Raw genomic sequence first — 18,340 nt, 5'->3', positions numbered from 1 at the left:
TAGTCTTTGCCCTGCTTCATTCTGTACTTGAAGGCCAAATTTGCCTGTTACTCCAGGTGTTTCTTGACTTCCTTCTTTTGCATTTCAGTCCCCTATAATGAGAAGGACATTTTTGGGGGGTGTTAGTTCTAGAAGGTCTTGTCAATTTCAGCTTCTTCAGCATTACTGGTTGGGGCATAGACTTGGATTACTGTGATATTGAATGGTTTGCCTTGAAAATGAACAGAGATCATTCTGTCATTTTTAAGGTTACATCCAAGTACTGCATTTCAGACTCTTTTGTTGATTATGATGGCTACTCTATTTCTTCTAAGGTATTTTGCCCACAGTAGTAGATACAATGGTCATCTGAGTTAATTTCATCCATTCCTGTCCATTTTAGTTAGCTGATTCCTAAAATTTCGATGTTTACTCTTACTATCTCATGCTTGACCACTTCTAATTTGCCTTGATCATGGACCTAACACACAGGTTCTTATGCAATATTGCTCTTTATAGCCTCAGACTTTACTTCCATTGCCAGTCACATCCACAACTGGATCTTGTTTTTGCTGTGGCTCTGTCTCTTCATTCTTTCTGGAGTTATTTCTTACTGATCTCCAGTAGCATATTGGGCACCTACCGATCTGGGGTGTTCATCTTCCAGTGTTCTACCTTTTTGCCTTTTCATACTGTTCATGGGGTTCTCAATGCAAGAATACTGAAGTGGTTTGCCATTGCCTTCACCAGTGGACCATGTTTTGTCAGAACTCTCCACCATGACCCATTTATCTTGGGTTTTCCATCAATGGTGAATGGATAAACAAAATGTACTTTCTATTATCTATTGTCTAACTTTCTATTATCTATTCAACAGAATATTATTCTGCTTATAAAAACAAATGAAATGCTGATATATTCCACAACATGGATGGACTTTGAAAACATTAGGTCACATATAAAGAATCCTGTCACAAGAGAATTGGAAGTGTGTGATTCCACTTACATGAACTGTGCCAAATAGGCAATTCTATAGAGATAGATAGTAGATTAGTATCTGCCTAGGGCTGGGTGGGTCAGAGAGAAACAGGAAGTGAACTGCTAAAGGGTACACAGAAATAAGAGGAAGATTATTAAACTTAAAAAGAAAAATAGGAGCAAATCTGTATGACTTTATGTTAGGTAATTACTGCATAGATATGACACTATATTAGATATGATACTCTAGAAATGACAGAGTTTCTTTTTGGTATATTGAAGTGTTCTAAAATTGATTCTGATGGTTGTAGTCCAATTATGGATATACTATAGAGCATCAACTTGTACAATATAAATTAGCAAATTGTATGGCATGCAAAATATATCTCAAGAAGGGCATTAAAATTAACATTTTAAAAGATGACTTTATAGCATAAGCCATCAGATACATAAAATTGTACCTAGCAAATATTGGGACATGGGGACAAATGGGGCAAATAGGTAAAATATTCTGCTTATATAAGAAATAAATGCCTGAATATGTTTAGAGCACAGTGTATTTTAAGTAAAAAATGCCAAATAAATCAGCTACATTTTCAATGTTATCATTTTTTAATATAAATTTATTTATTTTAATTGGAGGTTAATTACTTTACAATATTGTATTGGTTTTGCAATACATCAACATGTAACCACAACAGGTATACACGTGTTCCCCATCTTGAACTCCCCTCCCTCCTCCCTCCCCGTACCATCCCTCTGGGTCCTCCCAGTGCACCAGCCCCAAGCATCAAGTATCATGCATTGAACGTGGGCTGGCGACTCGTTTCATATATGATATTATACATGTTTCAATGCCATTCTCACGAATCATCCCACCCTCTCCCTCTCCCTCAGAGTCCAAAAGACTGTTCTATACATCTGTGTCTCTTTTGCTGTCTCGCATACAGGGTTATCATTACCATCTTTCTAAATTCCATATATATGTGTTAGTATACTGTATTGGTGTTTTTCTTTCTGGCTTACTTCACTCTGTATAATAGGTTCCAGTTTCATCCACCTCATTAGAACTGATTCCAATGTATTCTTTTTAATGGCTGCTTAATACTCCATTGTGTATATGTACCACTGATTTCTTATCCATTCATCTGTTGATGGACATCTAGGTTGCTTCCATGTCCTGGCTATTATAATCAGTGCTGCGATGAACATTGGGGTACATGTGTCTCTTTCAATTCTGGTTTCCTCCATGTGTATGCCCAGCAGTGGGATTGCTGGGTCATATGGCAGTTCTATTTGCAGTTTTCTAAGGAATCTCCACACTGTTCTCCATAGTGGCTGTACTACTTTGCATTCCCACCAACAGTGTAAGAGGGTTTGGTTTTTTTTTTTTTAATTCTACATCTATGATGTGGTAAGATTTATATAACTTATTCCCTCTAAATTTTGTCATTCTCTCACTGTATACTAAGCTGAGCTTTACCTATTTAGTGACGATATAAACACAGAGCTTCAGAAACTTCACTTAAGCAAGTAAATCTGATTTCATTTTTCTAGTAGCAACAATGCCTTTTGATTTACAAGTTAATCTGAACTGCTCCTATAAGAGTAACCTCTTGTGATTATGTGTGTCTACTGGGCCAGTTTTGTTAGCATACCACGTCTACCCACAGAAAATGAAGAAGAATGAATAAAAAGGGACAGAAGGTTTCAATTTATCACCCATGCTGCATCGCATGCCTTCACATCTGTTTTAAAGTTAAGTGCTGTATTTTTCCCCTTTGGTTTAAGAACTCAAAGCAATTTCAAAGAGTATATGGTCGTAATTTAGTGGCAGAAATGCCTTCTACCTTTGCAAATTAGACCCTTTTGGAATATATTCTCTGTTTTGGTTATGAATCTACTCATATTATTGAAGGCATGATGCTAATCTCACAATTTTTTAATCATTTGATTCTGCTATTTTCCACATTCATTTTATACAGAACGTAGTTTTCTTAAAGTTTACATAATTTGTCAATAACTGTTGAAATTCTAAATTCATTCTCTGAGAGTTTGCAAATTTATTAATCAGTTCAGTTCATTTCAGTCAGTCATGTCTGACTCTTTGTGACCCCATGGACTGCAGCATGCCAGGCCTCCCTGTCCCATCACCAACTCCTGGAGCTTATTCAAACTCATGTCCTTTGAGTTAGTGACGCCATCCAACCATCTCATCCTCTGTCATCCCCTTCTCCTCCTGCCTTCAATCTTTCCTAGCATCAAGGTCTTTACTAATGAGTCAGTTCTTCGCAGCAGGTGGCCAAAGTATTGGAGTTTCAGCTTTAGCATCAGTCCTTCCAAAGAAATCCCAGGGCTGATCTCCTTCAGGATGGACGGTTGGATCTTCTTGCAGTCCAAGGGACTCTTAAGAGTCTTCTCCAACACCAACACTTTGTTTCAGTATATAGAATGGAGATATTATAACTCAAGGAGGTAGCTTTTTGTGAAAATCAAAATTAAGTCAGAATCTGCCTGCAATGCAGGAGACCTAGGTTTGATCCCTGGATCAGGAAGATCCCCTGCAGAAGGGAATGGCAACCCACTCCAGTATTCTTGCCTGCAGAATCCCATGAACAGAGGACCCTGGTGGGCTACAGTCCATGAGCTCACAAAGAGGCAGACGCGACTGAGCAACTAACACACACACACTATTTATCGGGCTTCCCTGGTGGCTCAGATGGTAAAAAATATGCCTGCAATGCAGGAGACTCAAGTTTGATTCCTGGATTGGGATGAATTTGGGGTCCATGTCTGGTATCTCTTAAGAGCAGAAATATTCTGAGCCTTTTAAGAACACACACATTCTTTTTCTTTTCTGGATAAGTCTACAGTATTTGCAACTGCTAATATGTCAAGTAAGTTACCAATATTTAAATGTCTGTTTTCAGTGGAGTAATTTTCAACTAAACTGTTTGGAAAACTCTATCATCATTATATGCAAGGGGGAGTTAAACATCCCTCTAGTAGGCTATAGGATTCTTTTTAACCCTTGAAAGTATTATGTCTGGTTTTAGGCACCCAGAGCATTCCAAAAATGGTTTCTGCCAACCAAATGCCCATGTCCTCCAGCATCCCTTTTAGTTTGGCATTTTCTCATTAGGAAAAAAAAAAAAGTTCCTCAAATTGTTAAACAAGATAATTAGAACTAGCTAGAACTGGGCTGCTAATAGGCATGGGAATTTTTCAAGGGCATCCATGTCAAAAACTTTTTTTTTTAAATACAGGTCCAGGGTTTGTGAAAACTTGTACAAAGGGAAATGTTGCCACTTTGGATCCCTGAGGAGTTCAGTCCTTCGCCAACATGAATGAACTGCATTGTGCACAAGCCATCGCTCCATTTCTAAGCAAAACATTGAAGTGGTTAGTGTCAGTCTGTTTCTTCTATCTTCACAGTTAGCAACTTAAAAAAGAGAAAGAAATGAATTGCAAGCCTTTTAATGTTACACATTCAGAACTCCAGCATGGGAATTTTCTATCTAAAAGAAAAAAAAAAGAAGTATGATAGTTGAAACATTATGTAAATCAGAACTTCTCAAGGGGAAAAAGAAAACATTCTACAATTATAGTAGGTCATATCAGATAATTTTTTGTTGTTAGAAGAAATACTCTGATTTTAATTGATAATTAACTCATTACTATCATTTTCTTGAAACTATTAAATAGGTGAATCAAAAAGGAATGAAAAACCTTTAAGAAACTTGTTGCTTTTACCACTGTACTCACTGATAATAAAAGAATGATTCTGCATTTGCCAATATCTTGGTCAATCTATATGCTGATGGGTACATTTAATAGCAAAATCAATAACAACAAAAAAAGTGTCCTATAGAAACAGATTGTTGGGCAACAAAAAGTCTAGGAAAACTTCAGTAGTTTTTCTTCATCAGTGATTAGAGAGTTGAAGTGTAACTAATTCTTTTAACCATCTCAGAGAGAAGAAAAAAATGTGTGAAATGAAATATATTCAAATTAAATCCTCGACACTGGCATTCTTTAATGACTTCACCTCATGCTATTTCCCATTATTCCTCAGCTTTAAATCCAGCCCAGAAGATTAAGACTTCAAGAGTGAGCTGTGGAAGTCCAACATTTAATCTCAGATCTGTTTCTCACCTATGCAACGTGTCCTGCGAACCTTGACAAATCGTTTAGCAATACAGGAAGTCTCATCTTGCCAAGTCTAATGATCCTTTGCACTTTTTTGTCATACAAATATTCAAAACCTGCTGTCACTGAAGCTTAGAAAATTTATTCATCTTGGACAAAAAACCAGTTCTTTTATAGACAAAGAGAGATTCCCTAGACGAAAACTACTACTTTAGGGGTGCTGAACAAAATTTAATGAGACATAAATAAAATTAAAATGGATTTACAATTCTAATGAACACAGGAGTTATGGGTAGCCTACACATGACCAACCACAAAATATTGTACCAATTGATAAAATTAATAAAGTATAAATTATGCTATTTGTAGGCCTCAGATAAGATAAAGAATGGAAATACTTGATTTTAGATTCATTTCTACCTAAGTTCTATCAGTATGGAGGCATTTTCCAAATTTTATTACATGAGAGTAGTGACCAAAAAGAAACAATAGTTTTCATTGGTCATAAGTAACAGAGATCAGAGTTTGGGTCTGCTAAATAATTAAAAATGTGGGGTAAGAGAAAAAGAGCCATAGATATGTAGAGAGTGCTTTCCTTGAGTCTTTGACTGAATATTAACTTTATATTTGCAAGTTGAGACTCTGTGCAGGCTGGCAGGGAAAAGCTTAATTTATGGAAGTCAAACAGTACTTGGAATGCTTAGAGTTGTCATCAATCATATAAAGAGAGATCACTGAAAACCCAGTGAAAATATTAGTCATTCAGTTTTGTCCAACCCTTTGTGACCCAATAGACTGTAGCCCACCAGGCTCTTCTGTCCATGGGATTCTACAGGAAAGAATACCAGAGTGGGTAGCCATTCCCTTCTCCAGGGGATCTTCCTGACCCAAAGATTGAACCTGGATCTAATGCATTGTTCAATTAAAATCCAAGAAAAGCTTTTCCTTATCAATAGAGCAGATATAATCTTACAGTAAGAGTTACTCCAGGACATTCCTGCTGCTGCTGCTGCTGCTAAGTCACTTCAGTCATGTCTGACTCTGTGCGACCCCATAGATGGCAGCCCACCAGGCTCCCCCATCCCTGGGATTCTCCAGGCAAGAGCACTGGAGTGGGTTGCCATTTCCTTCTCCAATGCATTAAAGTGAAAAGTGAAAGTGAAGTCACTCAGTTGTGTCCAACTCTTAGCGACCCCATGGACTGCAGCCCACCAGGCTCCTCGTCCATGGGATTTTCCAGGCAGGAGTACTGGAATGGGGTGCCATTGCCTTCTCTGCCAGGACATTCCTAACAAAACCTAAAACTAGCTTCAGTGTAATAAAGCATATCTAACAGCAACTTAAGTGATTGACAGAACAGATCTGAAAGTTCTTGAACATGAAATCCAGATTCTCATATACATGGTTGAACTAAAACATTTGTAACACACACCCAGAGAAAACAGTCAGTAGAAACAGAGATGATACTCTGGCAGAAATGAGCAGAATAGTGATTTAGAGCAGCCATGTAAATATATTTAATGAGTGAGGAAAAAATGAATATAACCTGAAAAGGTATACATAATCAAAGTCCAAAGTGAAAGTGAAGAAAGATCGAAAAGGAAAATTCTTTAAATTTGACAAATAACTTGCAATTTTAGGAAGCAAATCAAATTCTGAACAATCTAAAAAAAAAAAAAAAAAAGGACAAATCTAAACACATTGGAGCTTAAATTGCTGAAAATCAAAGAAAAAGAAAATCTTATAAGCCCCCAGTTGGAAGATAAAAACATATATAGGATCACTAATAAGAGTGGGTGTTGAGTTTCATCAGAACAATACAGTGAAGAAGCCAAGATAACTTTAAATTACTAAAAATAAAAAGTCACTTTTGAATTCTATGTCCAGAGAAAAATATCACTTAAAATATAGGCAACATTAAGATATTTTCAGTATAGGAGCTGAATTTAACACCAGCAAACTAGAAATAAAAGAAATATTAAAGTAAGTTGAGCTAAGAGAATATGGTGTATGATACTACATTGAGTTCACAAAAATGAGTGAAGAGAAAGAAACTGGTAAATAGTTTTGTAAGTACAAAAGACTGTTTTTTTTTTCCTATAAAATGTTCTTTAAAGGATAACTGTTCAAAGCAAAATAATAGCTATGTATTGAGAATGATAAAAAGTGAAGGAGAATAAAAACAACTGAAACAAAAGTGAAGATGGTAGGAAACTAAAGTATTTATTTATTATTGGAAAGGTCTCACAATTACATGTGAAGTGGTAAGTTCATATCAAGATACACTTTAGACATTGATGTTGAATATTAAAATCTTTAGCATGAGAGCTGAAGGTAAAACAGATAAAAGTTAAGAATAGAAGAGAATGAAAGATTAGTACAAATAAATGGTTAATTCAAAAATAGTCAGAAAAAGGGTGAAATTAGGAAAAGGGGCAGACAGAATATTTAAAACTTGTATAATGATAGACATAAACCAAAGCATATCAATAACTATATTACATAAAAAACTCGAAGTTCAACAAGAAGACAGATTCTCAAATGAAAAAAACAATGAAAGACTCAGCTACATGCTATTTTAATAAGACTGTTTATTTATAAAGACACAGAGTTCATAGAAATCAATGGAAATAATAAGAGAATGCATGGACACCTATGTTAATAACAAATGAAATAGACCTCAAGAGGAAAGTCTTATTAGCAAAGACAAAAAGAATATTTTATAATGATAAAGGGCAGTTTATCGAGAAGACATCCACTGCATGCTCACTGAATGATATGAAAAGTACATAGAAATTCAGTAAGGCTACAGAAGATGTGAATATAACCAAGAACCTAGTTGATATTTATAGACCACTAAGCACAAAAATCTGGTCCCATCACTTCATGGCAAATAGATGGGGGAAACAGTAGAAACAGTGACAGACTTTATTTTGGGGACTCCAAAATCACTGCAGATGGTGACTGCAGCCATGAAATTAAAAGACACTTGCTCCTTGGAAGAAACGTTATGACCAACCTAGACAGCATACTAAAAAGCAGAAACATTACTTTGCCAACAAAGGTCCATCTAGTCAAAGTTATGGTTTTTCCATTCATCATGTATGGATGTGAGAGTTGGACTATAAGGAAAACTAAGTGCTGAAGAATTGATGCTTTTGAACTGTGGTGTTGGAGAAGACTCTTGAGAGCCCCTTAGACAGCTAGGAGATCCAACCAGTCCATCCTAAAGGAAATCAGTCCTGAATATTCATTGGAAGGAGTGATGCTGAAGCTGAAATTCCAACACTTTGGCCACCTCCTGTGAACTGACTCATGTGAACTGCCTCATTGGAAAAGACCCTGATGCGGGGAAAGATTGAAGATGGGAGGAGAAGGGGACGACAGAGGATGAAATGGTTGGATGGCATCACTAACTCAAAGGACATGAGTTGGAGTAAACTCCAGGAGTTGGTGATGGACAGGAAGGCATGGCATGCTGCAGTCCATGGGGTCACAAGGAATCAGACATGACTGAGTGACTGAACTGACTGAAACTGAATGTGCACACACACACACACACACACACACACAATGTCTAAAAGGTATTCTGCAAAGGCACATAGAGCATCCAAAACAATAGACTGTATTTTGAACCACAGAAAAAGTCTTAATACATATCAGACATTGAAATCTTAGTATATACTCTGTCAGAATCAAAATAGGCAACAAAACAGAGATATGGAAAATCTCAAAACATTGGGAAATTCAACAACACTTGTGGTGACAATAAGAGCTAATAAAATAAGAACATATTTAGAACTGAAGAGGATATATGGGATACCACTATAGCAGTGTTTACAGGGGAACTATAGCTTCAGTTTGGAGAAGGCAATGGCAACCCACTCCGGTACTCTTGCCTGGAAAATCCCATGGACGGAGGAGCCTGGTAGGCTGCAGTCCATGGGGTCACTAAGAGTCGGGCACGAATGAGTGACTTCACTTTCACTTTTCACTTTCATGCATTGGAGCAGGAAATGGCAACCCACTCCAGTGTTCTTGCCTGGAGAATCCCAGGGATGGGGGAGCCTGGTGGGCTGCCGTCTATGGGGTCGCACAGAGTCAGACACGACTGAAGCGACTTAGCAGTAGCATAGCTTCAGTTGTGTATATTAGAGAAGGAAGACAGAAGAGAGTTATTCAAACATTAATTATTTAAAAAGCTGGTAAAAATGAATTAACTATTAAAGTTTAACTCAGAACAAAAGCAAACCATTAAGGTTAAAAGAAACAAGAAAGAAAATAGAAACAGACAAATAGAGAATAATCATTACTGGCATGGAAATATCATCCCCAAAATAAAAAATAAATAAGCAACCTTAATAAGCACATAACTAGACTAAGGAAAAAGAGAAAAACACAGCATCAGAAAAGGAGGAGGTGGCATTGAAACAGAAACTGTAAATGTGAACAACCCAATCCTCCAAAATTTGACAACTCACATAAAGATGCTTTCATTGAAAATTCAAATTAACAGATGCAAAAAAATACATGAATAATTCTGCATTTGTTAAAATATTGAACTTTTACTTAATTTTTAAATTAATAGTCTTCCCATGAAGAAATCTTCATGTGCAGATGGCTTCCCTGTTGAATTCTAGATAACACTGTTAGAAGAAATATTATCAGTCTTAAACAAACAGAAAACAGTGGAGAAGGGAACTCATTCTAACTGATTTTATGAGGTCACCATAACCTTGATAGGAAAACCAGACAAGGACATAATAAGTAAATAAAACTCCAAACTAATAATGGCAGATACAACTAACAAAATATTAGCAAATTCAATCCAACAATATACAAAAAGAAATATATGATATTATAAGACCAAGTTGGTTTATCCCTGAGTAGTTTATCCTTTCCTTTAACATTTGAACATCAATTTAATTCACCACACTAACAGGATAAAGGAAAAAAAATAGGATTAAATCAATAAATGCAGAAAAAGCATTGGCAAAATTTAATGTACATTTGTGAGGGAAAAAAAAAATCTTATAGCAAAGTAGCAACAACAATGTTGGGTGAGAGAGGAGGGAAAATTTTTCAGCCAGATAAGGACACCTGTGAAAATGCTACTGGGAACCGCATACATAATATTAAAAGAGCAATGATTTCCTTCTAATATGTCAGGAGTAAGATAAGATTGGCTACCCCAACCCTGCATTTCAATATTATCCTAGAAGTCCTACCCAGGGCAATAATGCAAGGAAAATAGAGAAAAAGTATAAAGATGGACATGAAGATGTAAAATGTTCTTTATAATGTTCTTAGACAGAATAAAGACATTTCAAGTATCTATTAGAACTAATAAATAAATTAATTACTACAGACTACAATGGAAACAAATATCAGTTCCATTTATATAAACTGATGATAAACAATGGACAAATTAAATTTAAAATGCCATTTAAAATAGCATCTGAAGTCATAAATTGTAGGATTAGGTTTTATGTAAGATTACTATACAAAAAACTACAAAAGACTGGAGACATTTTTGAAGACTTTAAATATTGATGAGATATACAATGTTAATAGAATGAAGACACACACAGTGTTATTAATATGTCAGTGCAGTTTCTAACAAAATTCCATGAAGAATTCCTGAAATTTAAAACCTGATTCTAAAATTCATACAAAATGCAATGAAATTATAATAGCCAAAACAATCTTGAAAAAGAAGAAAAGTAGACTACTTACACTATCTTCTATTCAAGATTAGTCATAAACTTACAGTAAGCAAGATAATTGGTTTCAGCCCAAGAACAGACAAATCGATCAATAGAACTAGGTAGTAAATCCAAATATAGACACATACTTCTCTGATCTAAAGTATTAAACATTGAGACACAATTGGAACATAACATTGTGTAAGTTTAAGGTGTAAACTTGTTAATTTAATAAGCTTTTATATATTGCAAAATGATTACCACTGATATGCTAGCTTACATTTTCATCAAGTCATATAATGGATCTTTGTGTGAGGATGGAACTTAGGATCTCCTACAATGCTGTTTTGGTGATGTCACCTCTATGGCCAACTGACCTTTGAAAAAGGTGACAAAGTAACTCAATGGGGAAAGAGTCTTCTTCAAAAAGTAGTGCTGGAAAACTTGACATTTGTATGAAAAAAATTTACTTCAATCTATCATCACAATATATACAAAAAGTAACTCAAAAATTACTATAGATCTTTATGTAAATGCTAAAAGTATTAAACTTCTAGAAGAAAACAAATGAGAGAATCTTTATTGACATTGAGTCAGGCAAAGATTTGTTTTATATAGCAAAAACTATAAAAGAAAATATTGATTAAGAGTACATTTCTACCAAGTTTTAAATGATTTGCTATTTAGAAGAATATAGTTAAAAACCAAAAGGCAAAACAATCTGGATAAGTTTTTTGATAATCACATATCTAACAAAGGGCTTGTATCCAGAGTATAAGGAACTCTTATAACTCAATAACAAAAAGATTTAAAAGGTGATCATTAAATTGGTAAGAGATTTGAAGACTTCTACATTTAAATAGCCAATAACCATTGTTTATGAACAATGGCAGCATCATTAGCCATCATAGAAATGCAAGTTAAAACTATAATGTGTTTTCATTATCCACACTTGTTCACTACAATCCTAAAATTAGGAAGACTGACAATATGATGTGTTGGTCAGGATGTAAGGACTTGGAAAGTTTAGACATAGCTGGCAGAAATGCAAAATTGTACACTCAACTGGGAAATCAGTATGATAGTATCTTATAAAGTTAATATATCTGACTTTGATTTACATAGTATGTATGACTATAAACATGACCATGAAATTGGAATGGGGCAAAAAATCTTACTAATCAAAGGTGAATCATAATTGTGACTTTTTAAGATTCTGTGAACTATATCACAAACTCGCTTTCAGTTATATGTGTTTAGAGAGATTAAAAAATCTTATAAGGCTAATATTTTGTAGACTAAAATACTGAAAACAGGATTAAAAAATTATTTCTTTGTAAAAAAACAATTCAAGGGTAATTTGAACAGTGCTTGCTTCTTATTTTACAATTCACACTGTGGAATGAACATTTTTTTTTTCCCCTCCCTATGCCTTGGCAAGCTGTCATACTTCTTTTTTAGTTGGGACCAACTTCCAACATTTCATCCTTTGCAATTTCAGTGTCATATGAAGGCTTTTTGCATCAGTCACTTCCTCTGGGACACTCTCGCCCATTTCGTCGCAGCACTATGTCATTTATGTCGGTAAGTTTGCTGTCACTAAGTTCCTGTGACTGCAGATCTCAAATCTCTTGAATGGCAGCAACAGTGTGAAGTATCCAAAGCAGCTGCTTCTCCTACCATGTCAGTAATATTTCATTTGAATTTCACTTTCAGCTTTACGACTTTTTATTTCTTGGCTGCCCTTTCATCTTCACTGGTCATTTCTCACTTTCAATTATCCGTTTCTGTAAAATACACCATGACTATCATGGAGGAACAAGAGACAACACAATGGCAAACTTGCTGTCTGGGTATGTACAGATGCACAGATTTTGAAAGAAATGGTGTAACTGATTACTAATAAGGCTCATCTGGTATTTATATGATGATTAGTACATTAAAGAGGTACCAGGGAAGTTTGTGTTTCATGCAGTTATCACAATTAATATAAAACTGCAACTGAAATTAGAACTATGTTGTTGGGGGAATGGTTTGAATTAACTAAAACATGATGGCTTTGTTAATTTAGTTGGCTATAACAAAAATACCATAGAGTGGGAAGATTGAAAAACAAATATTTGTTTCTAACAGATCTGGGGGCTAGGAAGTTCAGTCAAGGAACAGATAGATTCAGTGCCTGATGTGGGCCCACTTCCTGGTTGATAAACAGCCCTCTTCTCACTGTGTCCTAACAGGATGGAAAGAAGGCTGGCTAACTCTCTGGTCTCCTCTTATAAGAGTATAAATGCCACTTAAGAGGGCTCTAGCTCCATGACTTAACTACCTCCTAAAGGCTCTGATCCAAATAGCATCGTACTGGGGCTAGGTTTCAACATATCAATTCAGGGGAAGTGTGCAGGCACAAACTTCAGTACACCACACATGGTAAAAAAAAAAATGGGTGCATATCAGAATCCTAGAGTGACGACTGTCTGCATGTACTTATCAACTGACTGAGATTTTCCACTTCAATGTGTTTTCCCAAGAGGAATGAAAATGCAAATCCACTTAGATTTGTGTACATATGTCATCACAGCAGCACTTTATTCATAATAGATAAAAAGTGCCAGTAACCCAAATGTTCATCAGCTCCTGCATAAACATGCAAATCATTGCATATCTATACTATACAACACTACTCAGCAATAAAATGTAACAAAATATTACTATATGCAACAATATAAGTGGATTTTAAAATATTAAAATGCATCAAAAAGGTACAACACAGACACTATATATTATATGGTCCCACTGATAAGAAGTTATAAAAACAAATATAGTAACAGAAAACTTATCAATAGTTCCTTGGAATGAGGGGAAGTTATCAAATGCAAAAAAAGCACAAAGAAGATTTAAGATGAAGGAATTGTCTTACATCTTGAATGTGAATGTGTTTACATATAATTACTCAAATTCAAACTGTATACTTTGAATATAGTGAATTTTACTGCATATAAACTATACTTCAATAAAAAGTCCTTTAAAAAATAAAAAACTAGAGTAAAGTGATTTTTGTCTGAAACTCAAAAGGTAAGAGGATTTGTCACTAGGAGAACTGTGCTAAAATAAATGTTAAAGTCTTTCAGTTTGAGAGACTAAAATCACAGATGAAAATTTGAGTTTATACAAAGAAAAGAAAGGCAAAGGAAATGGTAAATATAATTAGCTTTCTCAACTCAGTTTTATTTTTTCAGAGATAATTGACTATTTACAAAACCAGTGTATTTTCAAGTTATACACACACAAACATACTCACACACTGGTGAAATATGTTACAACATAACAGACAAGGAGAAATGGAGGTACACAGCTGTTAAGTTTTTGTCATATGAAATGGCATACTATTACTTTGGTGTAGACTACAATAAGTCAAAGATACATAGTTTGACATATTTTATTTTAATTTTATTTTCAGAAAATTTAGATTTCAGAGTTGTAAAAATAATAACCAGCCAACTTTCACCTAGATTACTAAAAGAGCATTTATATTATCTTTATTTTCTTCCTTTTCTCTCTCCTCCCTTCCCCCTCTATCTAACTACACACACAAAAACAACTCTGTGTGTACAACACAGAGATGTGATACCCCTGCACATATAAACATTTTATTCCAATGTGTACTTCTCAAAATTAAGGACTTTTCTTATGTAATAGAACAAGAACATTGAAAGTGAATATTTTAATAATATCTAATCTACAAACTTGAGATTTTATCAGTTATTCCTGTAATTTTTATAGCAAAAGTAAATTCAAACAATGTTTACATTCAGTTGTCATTTCTCTCTAGTAAGATATATATATATATATACACACATATATATATATATGAACCTAGCACAGTCTCTACAATATGGAAAAATACCAGATGTAAAGTAAATGAGAGTGGAGATAAAATTAAAAACTAAAATTACCTGAAAAATCCAAAAGGACACTGAGAAAAAAGGGGTGAGGGAAGGAAGAGAGAACAAATGGAACAAATAGAAAATAATTAGGTAGATAGTGGATTTAAATCTTGTCATATTGATAATTATATTAAATATAAATGGTCTAAACATGGAAATTAAAAAGCAGAAATTCTCAGAATGGGTAAAAAAGAAAAAGACCCAACAATATGCTTGAAAGAAATATTCACATATATATAGGGACAAAATAAAAGGAATAGGATGCCAAAAAATTTCATTATGCAAGCACAAAGTATTAAACACTGAAGTGTTCACTTTAATATCAGACAATGTAGACTTCAGGACATAAATAAGTGATGAAGGATATTTCATAATGTGAACGGATCAATTCATCATCAAGGTATAACCATTCTAAATGTATATGAACCTAATACCAGAGCTTTAAAATGCATGAAGCAATAACTGTCAGAACTTAAAGAAGGAATCCACAATTACAGTTAAAGTGTTAGTCGCTCAATCGGACTCTTTGTGACCCCACAGACTCTAGTCCACCAGATCCCTCTGTCCATGGGATTTCCCAGGCAAGAATACTGGAGTGGGCTGCTTTTCCCTTCTCCAGGGGATCTTCCCAACCCAGGAATTGAACCCAGGTCTCCCACATTGCAGGGAGAAGAAGTCCTGACATTCTCATTAATAGAAGACCAAAAATAAAGAATGAAATAGAAGAATTGCATAACACCATTGACCAATTTTGACACTTATTGAACACTTGCCCAAACATCTGTAAAAGATACATGTACAGCGATCAATCACCAAGGTAGACCAGATGGGTCCTAAAACCAGGTCACCATAAATATAAAAAGACAGGAGTTAGAGAATACTCTCTGACATTATCAGTGCTAAATTAGAGGTCAATAAAAAAGTTATTTGGAAAATCCTCAAGTATGCATATAATGTTAAATGATATTCAACAATGGGTCAAAAATAATTCAACTGAGAAATGAAATTCTTTTCAACAAATAATGCTGTAGTAACCATATTGCCACATGTAAAAGAAATGAACCTCAATCCTTACTTCACAAGATGCACAGAAGTTATTGTAAATGGATCACAGACTTAAACATAGAATTTAAAGAGCTAAATTTGTAGAGATTTTAGAAGGAGACACAAGAGATACTAGGCAATAATTTAGTAGACAGAGTGGGGAAAAAACCCAATAATTTACAAATTTTTTCAACTATACTATATAGAAATTATAAACTTCCTCTTCAGAAAAAATGAGATAAATAAAATATATATTTACATGGTTAAAACAAGATTTGATATTACTACACTACCTCAAGTTGGCTTTCCTGGTGGCTAAGACTGTAAAGAATCTGCCTGACAATGCAGGAGACCCAGGTTTGATCCTTGGGTCAGAAAGATCCCCTGGAGAAGTGAATGGCAGCCCAATCTTGTTCTTGTCTGCAGAATTCCATGGATGGAGGAGCCCTGCAGGCTACCATCCATGGGGTCACAAGGAGTTGGACACTACTGAGTGACTTTCACTTTCACTTCATAATGATCAGTTAAGAAAGCCACAGAATGAAAGAACAAAATTCCAAAATGTATTTCTAACCAAAGACTTATAACCAGATTATATAAATTCAAAGACCATAATTCTTAACAATGAAAAGACTAACAAGCCAATTTTAAAAAGAAATGTCAAAAGACTGGAAAAGAAAATTCCACAAGAGAAAATATGTGAAAGGCTAATGAGCACATGGAACAATTATTGACATCATGAGTCTTCATGAAACTGCAAGTTCATACCACAATGACACACCACTGTATCTTTAGTATAATGGTATACTGAAGAAACTGATGACATCAAAGCTTGGCAAGGAGCTGAAGTAACTGAGACTCTTAAAACATGTCTGCAAGCATGTGAAATAATAAAGCCAAACTGGAAAACATTTTGCACTTTTTAAGTCAAACACACCCCAAAAAGATGTCCTTTTCATTATAGGGGACTGGAATGCCAAAGTAGGAAGTCAAAAAATACCTGGAGTAACAGGCAAATTTGGCCTTCACGTACAGAATGAAGCGGGGCAAAGACTAATAGAGTTCTGCTAAGAGAACACACTGGTCATAGCAAACACCCTCTTCCAACAACACAAGGGAAGACTCTACACATGGACATCACCAGATGGTCAACACCGAAATCAGATTGATTATATTCTTTGCAGCCAAAGATGGAGAAGCTCTATACAGTCAGCAAAAACAATACTGGGAGCTGACTAAGGGACTAGGCCTGATAGACAGAGTGCCTGATGAACTATGGATGTAGGTTCATCACATTGTACAGGAGACAGGAATCAAGACCATCCCCAAGAAAAGAAATGCAAAAAACCAAAATGGCTGTCTGAGGCGGCCTTACAAATAGCTGTGAAAAGAAGAGAAGCCAAAGCAAAGGAGAAAAGGAAAGATATAAGCATCTGAATGCAGAGTTCCAAAGACTAGCAAGGAGAGATAAGGAAGCCTTCCTCAGTGATCAATGCAAAGTAATAGAGGAAAATAATAGAATGGGAAAGACTAGAGATCTCTTCAAGAAAATTAGAGATACAAAGGGAACATTTCATGAAAAGATGGGCTCGATAAAGGACAGAAATGGTATGGACCTAACAGAAGCAGAAGATATTAAGAAGAGGTGGCAAGAATACACAGAAGAACTGTACAAAAAAAGATCTTCATGACCCAGATAATCATGATGGTGTGATCACTCACCTAGAGCGAGACATCCTGGAATGTGAAGTCAAGTGGGCCTTAGAAAGCATCACTACGAACAAAGCTAGTGGAGGTGATGGAATTCCAGTAGAGCTATTTCAAATCCTGAAAGATGATTCTGTGAAAGTGCTGCACTCAATATGCCAGCAAATTTGGAAAACTCAGCAGTGGCCACAGGACTGGAAAAAGACAGTTTTCATTCCAATTCCGAAGAAAGGCAATGCCAAAGACTGCTCAAATTACCACACAATTGCATTCATCTCACACACTAGTAAAGTCCAAGCCAGGCTTCAGCAATACGTGAATATTGTGTAATGAAGCCTTCATAAAAACCCAAAAGGTCAGGTTCTGAGGGCTTCCAGGTTGGTGAACATATGGAGACTGGGGAAGAGTGATGTTCTCAAAGGGTGCATGATAACTCCAAACACTTTCCCCATAATTTGCCCTATGCATCTCTTCCAGCTGGTGGTTCCTGAGTTACTTCCTTAGTTTAGTAAACTGGTTATCTAGTAAGTAAAATGTTTGAGTTCTGTCAGCTACTGAAGCAAATCAATCAAACCCAAGGAGGGGCTTGTCAGACTCTCTGATTTATAGCCTGTAGGTGAGAAGTATGAGTAACCACTTAGACATAAGACTGGCATCTGAAACCTCAAGTGGCTCCAGTATACATGAGGTTGGTCAGAAGCACAGATCTGACCAGAAACCTTGGCTTGCGACTGGTGTCTGAAGTCAGGAGTTGAGGGTAGACTCGTAGAACTGACATCTGTGGGACCTAATGCCATTTCTAGCAGACAGTCAGAATTGAGTTAAATTGTAGAA

The sequence above is a fragment of the Capricornis sumatraensis genome, chromosome 20 (genome assembly GCF_032405125.1).
Source record: "Capricornis sumatraensis isolate serow.1 chromosome 20, serow.2, whole genome shotgun sequence".
In the NCBI taxonomy this organism is placed as follows: domain Eukaryota; kingdom Metazoa; phylum Chordata; class Mammalia; order Artiodactyla; family Bovidae; genus Capricornis; species Capricornis sumatraensis.
This window is presented reverse-complemented; position numbering follows the sequence as displayed.